Genomic DNA, 12,843 nt, shown 5'->3' on the forward strand with positions numbered 1-12,843 from the left:
AGGTGACTCAGCGTGGTAGCCGGCAGAGATGTCCTCCCCGTCATCGTGTACCGGGAGATGAGAGCATTGAGCTCCCCCATTTATGATTTGGGGTCACAGGATAGGAGTACTCCGACAGCATTCCGTCCACTCGGTCACTGTTCAGGAGCAGTGATGTTAGAGTGCACGGTCATTACATGCATTGATTGCCTTTATTTGTTTGTGTTTGTTTCACTTATATGCTGCATTTTGGTGGATGCATTTGTTTGACATGCATACAGGAGACATACTGCGTATCGGTTTGATGACCCTTTAGTTCAGGATAGGAGTTCCTGGTGAGTACAGGTTCCTTGGTTACTTTTCAGTTTTGTATATTTCCTATATATTATTCGGAAGCTGTATTCCATGTTTATTGTTGTTAGATATATCTTACTAGGCATGTCTATTGGTATTCGCTGAGTTGTTGAACTCACCCCCGTGGACACTATCTTTTCAGGTACCAGGTTATTTATGGTGTCGCTTGGAGCATCCTGTCTGCTGGTCCCCGCGTCACATCAGAAGACATTTCGCTGCCTTTCTGTTGTTTTATCTTGGTATATGAACTTTCTGTATTTCGATTGGTGTTCTGATTTTGTTTCCGGGTGTTATGTTGTTGGTTGTGTAAGCCTAGCCAGCTAGCAGTTTTGTGTTTGGTTGTATTTGGTTTCTGTCAGTTTTTGTTGTGTTTTTGTTTTGGTACAACCGAGTGGGCTGTTTTACTTTTAACTGCGTGGTTGTGTCAGCCAGAGGCTGAATTTGATATTAACTGCGTGGTGTTTGTTTTCTTTTATTGTTATGATTCCAGCCGCATGTGGCTGAGGTATATTATGCCTGTAGAAGTGCTTCAGATTGTCACCCGTACAGGGGAGGTGCTGCCGAAATTTCTTCGGACAGAGACTCTCTCGGGGCGTGATAATTTAGTGGTATCAGAGCAGGTATACGATACTTGCTATCTGTTTTGGATTTTTGAGATTTATCTGATACCAATTTATTTGGTATCAGAGATCGGTTTACGAGTCTTATTTTCCCTGTGTTTCGGATTTTGTGTTTTGGTCTTCTCGATGTGACTTTTCGGGTTTTGGGACCTGACAGCAGCAGGACATCTCCAAGCTATAGAAGGTATATTGGTATACTATTATCTTACATTTTTGTTAGTATATGCACTATAGACTATTACAGTTTATGACATGTATTAGCACTCTTTACTGTAAGACCGTTAGATTCGATAGAGGGGGGGGGTGAATATCAATTCGAAAATATCGAGTATAAACGCAGCGGAAAAGTAAAATAGACACAATGGTTTTACTTCGTTCGGAGCCTGTGACGACTCCTACTCGAAGGCCCGTGGTCCTTGACCACTTTCGTTGGGCAATCACTAGCAATTCGAAATGATGATTACAAAAGAACCGTACAGGGAATGCTAATGAAAACTGAAAACAAATACCGACAAAAAGGAAAAAGAACGGAGCGTAGTGTCGGAGCTTTGTTGTCGTCGCACTGAATGTCGAGCAGCAAGACCAGCAGCAGAAGAGTTCTCAGCTTGATTGATTGATCTGAAGCTCCTGTCTGGGGCTTCTTTTATATGCTGTTCCGGGCGCCTGGATTCCTTCCGGGCGCCTGGAATGTGACGTAACTGCTCAAATCGAGATGCTCCACGTGGCGACGACTTGGCTGGATAGAATTCGCCTTCCGGGCGCCCGGACCACCTTGTTCCAGAAAACTTCCTTTTCCTGCAAAACAAAGTTAGTCCGAGGCAAATATATATCCTGTAAAATATATTGTTAGCATAGTTAAAGTTCAACAGATGGATAAAAAGAATATGACTTAGATTCCATCTTTCCGAGACCGGAATCTAGTCACGATCTCGACTTAGACATCCGAAATGGATCTAAGCCGGATCGACGCCTAATGTCCCCTTCCCGGGAACGCGTCCTCACAGTCACTCCCTTCCAGTGACTTACCTCACTTACCTGCCAGATGTTCGTTCAGCCCGTCGACCCGTCTGGACTTCTTGCCAAGCGTCCGGTCAGCCCGTCGACCCGCTTGGACTTCTCGCCAGCTATCCGGTCAGCCCGTCGACCTAGCTGGACTTCTCGCCAAGCGTCCGGTCAGCCCGTCGACCCGCTTGGACTTCTCGCCAGCTATCCGGTCAGCCCGTCGACCTAGCTGGACTTCTCCTGCACACTCGATCAAAGTGTCAGACAACAACAAAACTAACGTAACCTATTTGTCATTCATCAAAACCTAGGTTAAATCGTTAGTGCTAACCGCACCAACAATCTCTCCCTTTTTGATGGAATGACAACCTGGTTAAGTTAGTGAAAACATATGCAAGAAACAACATGCATTTATGTGGTTTTTAAGTTAGTTTGTATTTTCAATTCTGGTTTAGCTAACTTAACCACCTAACCCTCCCCCTTTGGCATTCATCAAAAATAAGCAAGGGTACACAATCATAGTGAAGAGTTTGTAAAAGTACAATTTTTAACACCAAGAAAAATAGTCAAGTTGACTTGGGGGAGACTTTTCAAGCGTGTAAAAAAAAATTTTCAAAACAGGTTTTTCAAATTTACTTTTCATGTTTAAGTAACATTTTCAAATTTTGCTAAAATAAATTTTTAAGGCTAATTTGATAAAAGCTAAGTTTGGAAAGTTAATTTTTCAAGCATATGTTACAAAACTGAATAAGTTTAAATTTGCAATATTCAACTTTTAAAATCAGGTTTTAAGATTAGGTTGGATTGAACTTAGTTAAATTTAACTTTTTGAAAAAAAAACTGGTGTTTTTAAAAATAAGTTAGTTTTAACATAGATGTTAAAAAAAACATTTTGCAAACACACATTAATTTCTCCCCCTGAACTTGACACTTATCTTTAACCAGCTGTCTAGCCAATTAGGTACTAACTAACTATCAGAAGATAGTAGCTTTCACTTGGTTAGTCAGATTAAGTTAATTATAACCAGTCAGTGTTTGACTTGACTGATGAACTTTAATCTGATTAATATCTGAATTATATTTAACGTCCAGACTTATGCTGATGCACTGAAATAAGCATCTTAAGTCCAGACTGTTGGCCTATGCACCTCACCCCTTTCTATGTTTGTCAAACACAAGCAAGGTAAACCTAAGGTGTTGGTGAGATGCTCAAAAACTAGTCTTATGGGTACATTCTTTCTAAGGATTCAAAACTAGTCTAAGGCCAAAACTGTTTTTGAAAATCTAAAAATGGAAAGTTTTGAAAACAAACAAATTTGACTTATAATTTGAAAGAGTGATTTTTGAAAATAATTTTGAAATTTAAAATTCTTAGTCTATTGAGCACATTCCTAATTTTCGGCGTAAGTTGCTAAACTCACTTTCAGGGAGTGGTTTTGTGAAAATGTCAGCTAAATTTGATTTGGACTCAATGTATTTGAGTTCAATATCACCTTTAGTAACATGATCCCTGATAAAGTGGTGCCTAACATCAATATGTTTTGTTCTCGAATGATGCACAGGGTTCTTGGTTAAGTTAATTGAACTTATATTGTCAATTAATACTTTACATTTGTAATGTTTAAGTTGAAATCTTTTAGAGTATGCATCATCCATAGTAATTGTGCAACACATTCACCTATAGCTATGTATTCTGACTCAGTTGTAGATAGAGCAACACAATGTTGCTTTCTACTAAACCAGCTAACAAGTGATGAACCTAATAATTGGCATCCTCCACTTGTGCTCTTGCGGTCTAATTTACATCCAGCATAATCTGAGTCAGAATACCCTATTAGTTCAAAATTATTGGTTCTAGGATACCAAATTCCTACATTTATTGTTCCTTTAAGATATCTAAAAATTCTTTTAACTTGTGTCAAGTGGGATTCCTTAGCACAAGTTTGGTATCTAGCACACATACTAACTGCAAATAAAATATCAGGTCAGCTTGCAGTTAAGTACAGTAGGCTACCTATTGCACTCCTATAATATTTTAGGTCAACTGATTTTCCATTTGGGTCATTATCTAAGATTGTGTTTACTGCCATAGGTGTTTTTATTTCTTTTGTATTTTCCATTCCGAATTTTTTAAGTAATTCTTTAGTGTATTTGTGTTGATAAATGTAATTTCCCTCATTTATTTGTTTGATTTGTAATCCTAAGAAATAAGTTAATTTTCCTACTAGGCTCATTTCAAATTCTTTCTCCATTAGATTAATAAATTCCTCTAAAAAATCTGGATTTGTTGAACCAAATATTATATCATCTACATAAATTTGTGCAATAAATATGTTTGAATTTAATGATTTAACAAACAAGGTTGGGTCAATTTGACCTTGTTTGAATCCTTTAGATGTTAGGTAGGATGTTAGCCTTTCATACCATGCCCTGGGTGCTTGCTTAAGTCCATATAATGCTTTCTTTAACTTAAATACATAATCAGGGTGTTCTAGACTTTCAAACCCAGGAGGTTGATCTACATAAACTTCTTCTTTTATTAGTCCATTAAGAAAGGCAGACTCAACATCCATTTGGTATAGTTTGAACCCTTTATGGGCTGCATAACTTAGTAACATTCTAATGGATTCTAATCTGGCTACTGGGGCATATGTTTCATCATAGTCAAGTCCTTCAACTTGACTAAATCCAACCAGCCTAGCCTTATTTCTAGTAATTTCCCCAGTTTCACTTAGTTTGTTTCTGAATACCCATTTTGTTTCTATTATTTTCTTATTCTTAGGTGGTGGAACTAGGTCCCAGACCTCATTACGCTCAAATTGGGCTAGTTCTTCTTGCATAGCTATTATCCAATCTGGGTCTAGTAGGGATTCATCCACAGTTTTGGGTTCAATTTTTGAGATTAATGAGATTTGACTTAGGTTTCTAAAGGATGATCTGGTTTGAACTCTTAAGTCTGGGTCACCGATTATTTGATCAATTGGATGATTTGGGTTAACCCTTATTGTTCTAGGAGGTTGATTCTCTTGATGTTGTTCCTCTTCTTCATGACTTAGAGTTTGGTTGGTTTCTGGAACAAACTCAGGTGTTTGTGTAGATCCTATGTCTTGTTTAGTTTCTTCAAACTTTACATTAGTAGTTTCTTCAATTTTTAAGGTAACCTTATTGTAAATTCTGTAGCCTCTACTATTTAGGGAATATCCTACAAAAATTCCATTTTCAATTTTAGAGGTGAATTTTCCTAAGTGTTCTCTTGTATTTAAGATGAAAACTGGGCACCCAAATACCTTAAAATATTTTATATTTGGTTGTTTTTGTTATGAGTTTTATTTATTGTTGTTCTGTTCTGTACATAGCAGGCTGTACTAACGGCTTCTGCCCAAAAGTATTTAGGTAGATTATACTCATTTAACATTGTTCTAGAAGCTTCAAGTAAGGTTCTATTTTTTCTTTCTACAATTCCATTTTGTTGTGGGGTTTTAGGGCATGAGAACTCATGATGGTAACCGTTTTCTAGACAAAAACTGTTAAAGTGGTGATTTTTAAATTCTCCCCCGTTGTCACTCCTAATTCTTTTAATTTTAATATCTTTTTCGTTTTCAATCTGTTTGCAAAAATTTGAAAAAATTTCAAAAGTTTCATCTTTATGTTTTAAGAATTTGACCCAAGTAAACCTTGAATAATCGTCTATAATTACTAAGCAATATAAGTTTCCATTTATAGATTTGACTCCATGGGAGTCAAAAAGGTTTAAATGTAGAAGTTCTAAGATTGAGGTAGTTTGTGGTTGATTTGTTTGTTTGTGGGTTGATTTAGTTTGTTTGCCTTGTTGACAAGCATTACATATGGTTGAATCTAAGTTAGGTAACTTTGGTAAGCCTTTTACAAGTCCATTTAGTTTACTTATATTTCTAAAGTTGGTGTGAGACATCCTCCTATGCCATAACCAAGTTTCTTCTTTTTGTGTTAAATAACACTTAATGGAAGAAATGGTTAAGTTGATGACATAGATGTTGTCTTTTCTAAAACCTTTTAGGCTTATGGTAGGATTATCTAGATGTTTGATTGAGCATTCTGTAGATAGAAATTTGACCTTATACCTAGTATCACACAATTGACTTATACTTAGAAGATTATATTTAAAGTTTTCAACAAGTAAGACATTTGTAATTATAAAGTCTAATTTTAATTCAATATTACATATACCAATTACCTTGAGTTTGCCGTTGTTTCCAAAGGCAACTGTTCCTAGGCTTTTGTAAGTGAGTTGAGTGAACTTGGTGTGATCTCCAGTCATATGTTTGGAGCAACCACTGTCCAAAATCCACTTGATTTCCTACAGTAAGTAGGATTTAAAGTTAGTCTTTTGAGCATGCATTAATTTAAGTTTAAAATTAAGATTTTGAGATTAATTTTTTAAGTTTTAAAATTAAAATTTTGAAAATAATTTTTTAAGTTTAAAATTTTGAAAATAATTTTTTAAGTTTTTAAAATTAAAATTTTGAAAATAATTTTTTAAGTTTAAAATTAAAATTTTGAAAATAATTTTTTTAAGTTTAAAATTAAAATTTTGAAAATAATTTTTTAAGTTTAAAATTAAAATTTTGAAAATAATTTTTTAAGTTTAAAATTAAAATTTTGAAAATAATTTTTTAAGTTTTAAAATTAAAATTTTGAAATTAATTTTTTAAGTTTAAAATTAAAATTTTGAAAATAATTTTTTAAGTTTAAAATTAAAATTTTGAAAATAATTTTTTAAGTTTTAAAATTAAAATTTTGAAATTAATTTTTTAAGTTTTTAAAATTTTGAAATTGATTTTTAAAATTTTTAAATTAATTTTTAAGTTTAAAATTAAAATTTTGAAAATAATTTTTTTTAAGTTTAAAATTAAAATTTTGAAAATAATTTTTTAAGTTTAAAATTAAAATTTTGAAAATAATTTTTTAAGTTTAAAATTAAAATTTTGAAGCCTTATTCATCTCACCCGATCTATATTTTCAATCAGGGAATCCTATGATTTCGTGAGATGAAATTGGATTTTTAATTATGGAGTTTTGGTTTAACGTGTGTTAGATTCAGATTTAGTTTTGGTTTCCACAAATAGGCAATCTTCGGATAAACTTCTAAGCTTGGTGAGTCACATGGACATCATTAGAAGTAACCAACCTTTCGAGGTTTTCCGAATAGTCCTATCCACGGAACTTAGTACTAAATCTTGGTCTAACTGGTTAGGATTCATTTAAGGGTAGCTTCGGTCAGTTCCACTTGGCCAAATGCACCAGATCGAAGCCATATCTTTCTAGACATGCGATGGCCAAGCTTCCCTAACGTACTATCATCCAAAAATTTCACCAGTACCATGATTCAAGTTAAACTTGGTCTCTTTTTAACTAATCCTAATTACCCTGCCGGGTTAGTTTGTTTTGGGTTACCCTGTCGGGTAGGTTAGTTTTGGAGGTGCCAGCTATTCTGGAGCCTCCCCCTGAATTATTGGCCATTAATTTAGATTTTGGTTTTAGGCTTGTGTCGATTCTTTTTATAGTTATAGTTAACTTGGTGATAATTTTGTTGATTTTTAGACTGTTTATATTTTGAATTTGATTTAGGTTTGTATTTTGGTTTTTGGTTTGGTTTATACATTTTTATATAATGTATTTTTTCTTTAGGTATATAATATTGATTAAGTCCTACTTGCGTGGTCAGACACGCTTTCGGAACCCAAGCTAGATTGGTTGATTTGTATTCGGTTATTAATGATTTGAAGGTTTTATTTGAATTTGACTTATATCCTAGTCCGGTTTTATTATAACATGCTTTTTGATTATTTAGGATTAAGTCTAAATTTTTTGATCTTGTTGTAAATTTTTCTAGCATTTCTTTTAACTTGTTAATCTCATTTTTTAATGATAAATTCTCTTCCTCAAGTGTTAGATCTTGAGTTGGATTCGAATTCTTTAATTGTTCCTTGAGGTTTTGATTTTCCTCAAGAAGTGATTTGTTTTCATTTTCTAATTTAGTTAATTTACTATTTAAACAGGAAATAATTCTGAAAATTTTTTTGTTTAAATTAAAGTATACCTCATTCGGGCCTTCGGAAACGAGTACGGACTCGTGGCTTGTTTCGGGTTCAGACCCGTCTTCATCTTCCGACTCGTTTTCTTCGCGGGCCATCAGTGCGAGGTGGCTCTGATGTTTCTGCTCTTCTTCCTCCGATTCGTCCGAGGAGTCGTCCCACGTTGCTTTGAGTGCCTTCTTTTTGGTTGGCTTTGGTTTGTCGAACTTCAGTTTTGGACATTCGTTCTTGTAATGTCCCTTTTTGTTGCAGCCGTAGCAAGTCACGTTCTTTTGTTCTGAGGGAGAGCTGATCTTTTGAAGATCCTTTTTGCTGAAGCTCCTCTTTCTCCTGGTGAACATTTTTCTTACCAAGTTCACCAGGTGTTCTTCGTCTTCAGAATCTTGATCGGAGTCTTCTTCAAGTTCAGGCTTGCTTTTCTTTTCTTTGGAGGAACCTGCAAATAGTGCTATACCTTTCTCGGCTCCAGCATTAGTTTGTTCGTGTAATTCTAATTCACAAAACAGCTCGTCTAATTTTAAGTTAGAAAGATTCTTAGAAATTTTGTAGGCATCCACTATTGATGCCCACAAACTATTACGTGGAAAGGCGTTTAATGCGTACCTTATTAAGTCTCTCCATTTGGTGGCCTATCGCATGAAGCCCGTTGAGGATGTCCTTGATCCTCGCGTGTAGTTGATTCGCTGTTTCTCCTTCCTGCATTTTTATATTAAAAATTTTATTTAGAAGCAGGTCTCGTTTTGTTACCTTAGCGTCGCTCGTTCCCTCGTGCAGTTCGATCAGCTTGTCCCATAGCTCTTTAGCGTTTTTGTGTGGACCGACTCTGTTCAGTTCTTCTCTTGTCAATCCGCACTGTAGAGTGTTGATCGCTTTATTTTCTGTTGATGCTTTTTTCTTGAGATCTGCTGTCCAGTCTTCAGGATCCACTAGATTCCCGGCGTTGTCCACTGGAATTTTGTAAGGTCTCGTAATGCTCATCCACCGGGTGAAGTCTATTTTGAGGTAGACCTCCATGCGCTTCTTCCAGTAAGGGAAGTCGTCCCCGTTGAAGAGTGGAGGTCGACTGTGCTGAATCCTTCTTGTTGAGACATTCCGTGCACAGGTAAATAACCAAAAAAATATCCCAAGACTTGGTCTTGGATTAGTAGTCGGGAAGAGAAAAAATCTAGATTCGTGTTGCACTAATTTAAATTGATTAGAGAAATATTAAGTTAACGAAACACCGGTTTTAAAATTAATTATTGAAAAAAATTCACCCCCTGTCTGATTGAATCAGAGCGGTACCTGCTCGATACCACTTGTAAGACCGTTAGATTCGATAGAGGGGGTGAATATCGATTCGAAAATATCGAGTATAAACGCAACGAAAAAGTAAAATAGACACTTCGTTCGGAGCCTGTGACGACTCCTACTCGAGGCCCGTGGTCCTCGACCACTTTCGTTGGGCAATCACTAGCAATTCGAAATGATGATTACAAAAGAACCGTACAAGGAATGCTAATGACTGAAAACAAATACCGACAAAAAGGAAAAAGAGCGGGCGTAGTGTCGGAGCTTTGTTGGCGTCGCACTGAATCAGCAAGACCAGCAGTAGAAGAGTTCTCGGCTTGATTGATTGATCGAAGCTCCATGCAGGGCTTCTTTTATATCTTTTCGGGCGCTGGATTCCTTCCGGTGCACGGAATGTGACTTCGAATCGAGATGCTCCACGTGGCGGCGACTTGGCTGGATAGAATTCGCCTTCCGGGCGCCGGATCCCTTCCGGGCCTTCCAGAAAACTTCTTTTCCCGCAAAACAAAGTTAGTCCGAGGCAAATATATATCTATAAAACAGATTGTTAGCATAGTTAAAGTTCAACGGATGGATAAAAGAATATGACTTAGATTCCGTCTTTCGAGACCGGAATCTAGTCACGATCTCGACAGACATCCGAAATGGATCTAAGCCGGATCGGCGCCTAATGTCCCCTTCCCGGGAACGTTCTCCGATCATTCTCCTTCGGTGACTTACCTCACTTACCTGCCAGACGTCCGGTCAGCCCATCGACCCGTCTGGACTTCTTGCCAAGCGTCCGGTCAGCCCGTCGACCAGCTTGGACTTCTCGCCAGCTATCCGGTCAGCCCGTCGACCTAGCTGGACTTCTCGCCAAGCGTCCGGTCAGCCCGTCGACCCGCTTGGACTTCTCGCCAGCTATTCGGTCAGCCCGTCGACCTAGCTGGACTTCTCCTGCACACTCGATCAAAGTGTCAGACAACAACAAAACTAACATAACCTATTTGTCATTCATCAAAACCTGGGTTAAATCGTTAGTGCTAACCGCACCAACATTTACTAGTACCTGTCTAGTTGATATAGCATACATTTTATGTATTAGGTAAACCACTGATGATGATCGACCTTGATAGAGATTAAGGGTTACAGTTTCTGGTGATTTTTCATATCGTACCACCAGTAGTTTTTAGCTTCTGTTATTACTTGTTGATTAGTAAATTGAGGCACATACCAGCCTCTGCTATTATTAGCTGGGTAGTGGATAGTATCTATATCTTTATGTTGACCTAGCTAGTAGTATACCAATTATTCTTAGTTAATTTCATCCGTAGATAATTGATTTACTCTTGTTAGATCGGTCAGTAGAAGATAGATTGATGTTTGTTGACTTGGGTAGTCGTGATCGATTTACCTTAGATGCTTGTAGAGGCTTTATTTATTCTTGATTAGTTAGTAGATGACCGATTAGTTTTGTTGATCCGATCAGTAGGGGATTGACCTACTTTACTTCTAGATGTTTGAATCTTGGGTTATTCGTGCTTAGTTGGATATCTTGAGCACATCGAGTACCTAGCTTATACTGACGTGGGAAAGGATTGAATTAGTCATATACTATTGATGATTTGGTCAGTCAATAGAGGATCGATGTAGCCTATTCCATGAGTACTTTAATTTTAGACTGTATGTACCTAATAGGATAACTTAGAAGGTGGCATAGGGTTTACGTGGTAGATTGGATTAAATATGCTGATTATGCATATCTATGAAGTGTATATATGATTGTTATGAGTTGAAGGAGTTCTATGATGGATAGTTCATTTGTGGATAGTGTGGGTATTCCCATTTAGATATGGCTATTGTAGGCTTCTTGTGGATTATAACTATTTAGTTAGCTGTACGTGCCTGATTGACATATTGGAGGTATCTTATCGATTTAAATCTGTGTTGTGATATGTGCATATGTGTTTGGTGTGGTATCTGAGGTATCTTGTTGATTATGTGTGATTTGTGAATGCACCTGGGTTTTAGTATGCCTTATTGGAAGTATATGTTGATTATACTCTTGGCATATGTGTATATTTGTCATGTGAGTGTTGTTTGAGGGGTATTGTTGATTTTACCTACGATGGTATATGCACATGGGTTCGGTATACATTGTTGGAGGTATCACGGTGATTTATACCTATGATGTGAGTATTTTTGGTGTGTACCAATTGGAGGATTATGTCGATCATACATATGTTGTGTGTGCACGTGTGTCAGATGTATGGTTGGTAGCATCATGATGATTCTACCTATGTTAAATGTAGAATATTAAATGTCTACATTATGATATTGGTTGTTTTATCCTGTCAACTAATTCTCCCATTAGTGGGTGACTGACCCACTAGGAGGATGATAGAGTTGACTATGGATTTGATTTGCTTACTGGGTGGTTATACCCTAGGCTACCCACAGTGATCTGTGGTAGAGAGATCTTGTGCAGTCTCTAGTTAGATAGTTAGGTGCTTTGGGCACTTATGTATTGTTGTGGTAGAGCGTAGCTCCCACATGTTATGGATTGTTTGTGGTAGAGCGTAGCTTCCACATATTCTGGATTCCCACATATTTAGGGATTGTTTTGTAGTGGAGCGTTGCTCCCACATATTGCGGATTGCTTGTAGTGGAGCATTGCTCCCATGTTTATTGTAGATACATATTTCAGATTATCCCACATATGGAGGATTTCTTGTGGTAGAGCGTTGCTCCCACATATGTGGTGTTTCGTGTGATGGAGCATTTCTCTCACACTAGAGGATCTATTCTTTGGTGATTATATATCGTTGGTGATCAGATCTGTTTATTGTTGAGGATCTTATGGTTAGGAATGTCTGTGATACGGACATTATGTGTCTTGGTTTTACCATTAGTGCTTGCGGTGCCCTAGATATTATCATGGACTCGATGATTTGGGTATCCCTAGGATGTTTGGATTGGTTTCCATTGTCTTTGTTGACGATGTGGTGATATATTTCTGATCGGTGGTGGGTCACGTACACCATCTTTGCATAGTTCTAGAGATGTTTTGTCAGAAACGTCTATATGTGAAGATCAGTAGTGCTGATTTGGATTGTCTTTTGTGATGATGTTTGGGACACACGGTCACCGGTAGGAGTATACCATGGTTCCACAGGAGATAGAGGTTGTTACCGTTGGGAGCAGCCAAAATCAGTGCAGGAGATCCGCAGTCCTTGGGACTGGCAAGATATTACAGACCTTTCGTCGAGGGTTTCTTTCGCATAGTTATGTCACTGACACGCCTGACCAGAAAAGGCGTGAAGTTCACGTGGTCCGAGGACTACGAGACCAGCTTCCAGGAGCTGAAGCGGAGATTAGTGTCGGCTTCAGTTTTGGTTTTACCTTCTAGAGAGGACGGATATGCCGACGCATCTATTCAGGGTTGAGCGCTGTTCTGATGCAGCACGATATGGTAGTCTCCTATGCTTCTCGTCGGTTGTAGGAGCATGAGAAGAACTACCCTGAACATGATCTGGAGCAAGTCG

Source organism: Zingiber officinale, chromosome 5B, assembly GCF_018446385.1.
Source record: "Zingiber officinale cultivar Zhangliang chromosome 5B, Zo_v1.1, whole genome shotgun sequence".
Classification (NCBI taxonomy): Eukaryota; Viridiplantae; Streptophyta; class Magnoliopsida; order Zingiberales; family Zingiberaceae; genus Zingiber; species Zingiber officinale.